Below are 5,643 nucleotides of genomic sequence, written 5' to 3'. Positions count from 1 at the left end.
TGTGATTGAATAGAATCCCCTTCCTTATTTTTTTTGCATGCCTGAACGTAAAAGAGACGCCCTAGGTAGATTTGTTAAAGAGAAACCTAGTAGTTCTAAACGTCTTGATTACCTCAATTTAGAATGTACGATTTTTGAAGAGTCCGTTTTTGAACGTCTGCTTGAGGAGACAATCCCTAAAACTTTAAAAGCTTTGTTGAATCCGACTAGGACTACTCGTCCTTCGTGTATTAAGTTAGCTGAAACGGAGGCACCCTATGAACTGAAACCTGGGACCTTACAGATGATCCCAATCTTTTTAGGGAAAGAAAATGAAAACCCCTATTACCATGTTAGGGATTTTGAGGAAATTTGTAGTACTCTAAAAATTAGAGGCTTAGATGATGATGCTTTGAAACTTAGGTTATTCCCATTTCCCCTGAAAGATAAGGACAAGTCGTGGCTATATAGTTTGGACTCCGAGTCAATTGAGACATATGAACAACTTACATCTTCCTTTTTCAATAAGTTTTTCCCTAGACACAAAACATCCTCTATTAGGACGCAAATATGCACATTTTCACAACAAGAGGGAGAATCTTTATATAGGTATTTGGAAAGGTTCAATGATTTATTATCCCAGTGTCCTCATCATGGTTTAGAAAAGGATTGGCTAGTTCAGATCCTTTATGAGGGTTTAGATTATTCCACAACGACCATGGTTGAGTCTCTATGCACTGGTGGATTTGAAAACCAAACTGTTGATGCGGCGATGGAATTTTTTAATGAAGTCGCCGAAAAAACCCAGCAATGGGAAAATAGTAGGGCACCCCAGAAAACAATTCTTTTAAGTAGAGGAAACGTTAATAGGGTAGAAGGAGGCTATGAATCAGATGCCAAAATTGGTGCTATAGAAAAAAGGTTAGAAGCTTTAGAAGTGGACCAAACTAGTGGTAGAGTGGAGCCTTTTTGGGAAGGCCAGAATATTGAAGAACAAGCCAATGCTCTTTATAATAACACTAGATTTGATAACCGTCAAAAGATTGACCCATATTCAGAAACCTATAATCCTGGTTGGAGAAACCATCCAAACCTTTCGCGGTCTAAGGGCCAGAGTCAAGGTCAGTTTAGTAATTCTTATGCCTATAGCCCCATTTCCCCAACTATTAATATCAACAAAAAAGGAGTCGAACTTTAATGACATATTGGAGGTTTTTAAGCAAGTTACCATAAACCTTCCTTTATCAGATGCAATTAGGAAAATTCCTTCTTATGCCAAGTTCCTTAAGGATATGTGTACCCGAAATCGAAAACTTAGCGTCCATAAGAAAGCCTTTTTAGCTAGCCACGTAAGTTCAATCATTCAGAACACCACAACTCCAAAGTATAAATACACAGGTTCTCCTACCATTGCTTGCACAATAGGTAACTTCCAGGTAGAAAAAGTTTTACTTGACTTAGGAGCCAGTGTGAACTTACTGCCATTCCATGTATACTTACAGCTAGGACTTGGTGAAATGAAACCTACTCAGATGACACTGCAGTTAGCTGATAGGTTTGTTAAAATCCCTCGAGGTGTTATCGAGGATGTTCTTATTGAGGTCGACAAGTTTATTTATCCAGTGGATTTCGTGGTCCTAGATACCCAACATGTCCCTAACCCAGAGAACCAGATACCTGTGATTTTAGGTCGCCCATTTTTAGCTACGTCTAATGCGATCATTAACTGTCTAAATGGTGTGATGAGTTTATCTTTTGGTAATATGACTATGGAGATGAAAATTTTTAATGTAAGTAAGCAACCTCATGAGGTAGATGACACATGTGTTGAAGAGGTGAACATGATAGAAGCCTTAGTTCAGGATTCATTACCAAACATTTTGTCTGAAGACCCATTAGAAAGTTGTCTATCCCATTTTGGTTTAGATTTTGACGATGATAGCACTATTGAACAGGTGAATGCTCTATTAGATTATATCCCCGTGTTAGACACTGATAGATGGAAAGCTAGGTTCGAACCATTACCAGTTTCTAAGACTACTCTAATTCCTTCTTTAGAAAAGCCCCCGAAGTTGGACCTTAGACCACTACCCGATACTCTAAAGTATGTGTTTTTAGGCCCATCTGAGACTTTACCTGTGATTGTAGCTTCCGATTTGGATAGTGATCAGGAAAGTAGGCTAGTAAATGTACTTCAAGACAATAAGGAAGCTTTAGGGTGGACTATATCAGACATTAAGGGTATAAGTCCTACGGTGTGTATGCATCAGATTCATTTAGAGGAAGACTCCAAACCTTATAGGGAGATGCAACGTCGACTGAACCCTAACATGAAAGAGGTAGTTCAAAAAGAGGTGCTTAAGTTGTTAGATGCGGGTATTATCTACCCAATTTCATACATTAAGTGGGTTAGCCCCGTTCAGGTTGTCCCCAAGAAATCAGGTATCACTGTAGTCCAGAATGATAATAATGAGTTAATCCCAACCCGTGTGACCACGGGATGACATGTCTGTATTGACTATGGGAAATTGAACAAGGTCACAAGGAAGGATCACTTTCCCCTTCCTTTTATCGACCAAATGCTAGAGAGGTTAGCTGGACATAGTCATTATTGCTTCTTAGATGGCTACTCCGGATATAATCAGATCGTTATTGCCCCAGAAGACCAAGAGAAAACCACTTTTACTTGTCCTTTTGGTACCTTCGTGTATAGAGGCATGCCTTTCGGGCTATGTAATGCCCCTGTAACTTTTCAGCGTTGTATGATGAGCATATTTTCTGATATGGTAGAACGGTTCTTAGAGGTCTTTATGGATGATTTTTCAGTGTTTGGTTCATCTTTCGATGAGTGCTTGCATCATTTGACATCAATGTTGACTAGTTGTAAGGAAAAAAAATTTAGTGCTTAATTGGGAAAAATGCCATTTCATGGTTAAATCAGGAATTGTGTTAGGGCACATCGTCTCTTTAAAGGGTATAGAGGTAGACAAATCCAAAGTTGACCTTATTAAGACTTTACAGGTCCTAAAAACCGTAAAAGATATTAGGTCATTCCTAGGGCATGCAGATTTTTACCGTCGATTCATTCTGAAAAATTTTCAAATGTTATAAATGGTTTTATTGAGATTTAAAATGCTATGCAGCTATTTAAGCTTTGTTTTCCGTCTTAAATCAAGCCTTGCACTGAATTTCCATACTAGCCACGACTTGTCTGATAAAATGACGCAGTGAACTCTGTATTTTCAAACTCATTTTGAAACTCAGCAGGTACCTGAAAAATTGAACTAAAAACTTCATTCTTTCAAAATAAATGAATATTATGGTCTCTCTTTTGAGGTGATTTTCCTTACTGCACTTGATGTCTCTTTCATTTTAAGCATAGAGTTCTCTTTATAATGGAAATAGCACTTGTAGCTTTTTATGCTTTAAATTAGTTTATTTGTCTGAGGACTTGGATTTTTAAAACAAACTTAAAAAAAGTCGGGTACCTGTTTAGTCTTTTGTCTCATCTAATTTGGATATTTTGATTTTTATCTTGGCGTTCACCCCTTTGGTAATTGGATGTGACTCGGTTCATTTGGATTCCCAAAATTCTGAGCAAGTATTCTTTTATACATTAAATCCACTACACCAGCATTTTGGTTTTGTTAATAATGCTCTTTAATTCATTTAGCCAAAATATTTGGATTGCATCATTGGTGATTCGTTGCACTAGCATTTGTTTTCTTATGAATTACCAACTTGTTCCTTAATGTTTGTGTTCTTGTCAAATTTTGCGAAATGATCCACTGTATACAATTGATCGGATGATTTACTTGCTTTTGTGAAATACAAATACTTGCTGCAGTGTTGTTATGAGTTTTCCTCTTTATGGACAAGCATAATAGGAAACCAGATGGCTCTATTTTAGGAATGTCAGGTCCACTGGGCCCCCGCTTACGAGTGGCAACCCGGAAAACCGTTAGCGATAACGGTGGTTGGTATCCAGAATTACCTTAACATTGGCACTGGCCAAAGGAATAGTAGAGTAACTCGATTTGTAGCACTATGTTTCTTTATGAAATTTCAATTGCATAATGTTTTTTGTTTTATACATCATTTTAGCTGCTGCTCTAGTCCATTCGTTTATATTTCGTGCAGGCACTACATTTTTGTCGTTCGCTATAACTCTTACTGGGTTGTGGCTGATCCCTTTTAGTTTTGTTTTCCACAGAGTACGAGAGGAGCTTGCAGTAGGAAGCCGGGCAGGGTTCACGACAGGCTTTTAGCATGTGAAAAGTTAGTATTTTGTTGTTCATAATATGTATATCATAGGAATGGATTTGGGGTAGTCTTATGTTGCTTATGAACCATGTTTTTGCTATATTTTTTTGTACATATAAATATGGGGATTTTGGTGGCTGGATAGTTTTATATCGATGTTAACGAATATGGAATTTTGCCGCATTTTGCTTCATATGTATATAAAACTGTTCTGGCAGGTCTCTCTTCTGCTTAAATTCAATGTAAAACGTAACTCACCTTAAATGTGTATGATTACCATCTTTTGGATCCTCATTTTCTTTCTATGAGTATTCAATTATGTTTTGAACTGTTATTAGAATAGAATGGATGTCAGTTACTTGTTTGCTTTATGTTTAGGACTATTTTGACTTAATTAGATTAATTTCTTTGATTTTGGATTTTTAGAAAGTGCAGATTTACGTTAATGTATTCACAAGCCTTGGTATGTACAGGTCACTTTCCTTTGGAACTTGTTTTCGTCTCATGTATCTCGTTAAAAAGAGGTGCACTGTGTACATTAACTTTGCCTAAATTTTCGAAGTGATCTGCGTAGTATGTTTCCTCTTTACATGTTTTTCTTCTAGTAATTAAGTAAGACTAGCGGTGGGATTCTTATTCGGATCTCAATTTTTATCGATTTGAATACATATTGCAGGTCATTTTATATATACTATTACAATCTGTTTGAACTTTCACTTGTGCATTTTCATATTTTCGCAACTATATTAGTAATGCCAATGTCTTGAATGCCTGTTTTAAATGTTTAAAATAAATGATCCCATTTGTACAAGTCCTATTTTAATTTTTATGATCTAACCCTTTATCTGTATACATGCTTCCACATTTAAGTTGCTAGAAATGTCAATGGACTTCTAAATTTTCTAATTCTTCGGACCAAACTAGACTAGTCCAGAAATGTTATCTAGCTTACATTTTGTTTACCGATCTTTTTTTTTTTTTTCCGAGCGACGTACAGGGAGCTTCCCCCTTCTGGACGGGTTGAAATCCAACCCGTTAGAGGGAGAATTTATCTGTCCGTTAGACTAACATTGACAAACATTCTTGAGATAACAACGCATGCGAGTTCGACCGAGCAATGCTCTAACAATGATTATTTCAATAACTTGAAAATTTATTTGATGCTAATAGTATGTGAAAACGGATATTGTCATCCTCTAAGAAAGTTTCAATGATTGAAATAGAGTTTAGAATACTTAACCAAAATTGGATTATATACATGTTATGCACTCTTGCGTATATGTGATCCATGTACGGGAACCATAGTATGCATACCCGTACGCGTACCTATTGGTTTGAGAAGTCCGGGAACCTAAGTGCGCGTACCCGTATGCATACTGGCATAAGGTTCATATCCGGAAA

General features: G+C 36.8%; 1 pseudogene; it reads right to left on the bottom strand.

The window, feature by feature from the left end:
* Positions 1-539: 539 nt before the first annotated feature.
* Positions 540-639, bottom strand: LOC113292077 (annotated as a pseudogene).
* Positions 640-5,643: the final 5,004 nt, after the last annotated feature.

Source organism: Papaver somniferum, chromosome 6, assembly GCF_003573695.1.
Source record: "Papaver somniferum cultivar HN1 chromosome 6, ASM357369v1, whole genome shotgun sequence".
Classification (NCBI taxonomy): Eukaryota; Viridiplantae; Streptophyta; class Magnoliopsida; order Ranunculales; family Papaveraceae; genus Papaver; species Papaver somniferum.
Note: the sequence above shows the minus strand (reverse complement) of the source record. Positions and strands in the feature narration are given on the sequence as shown.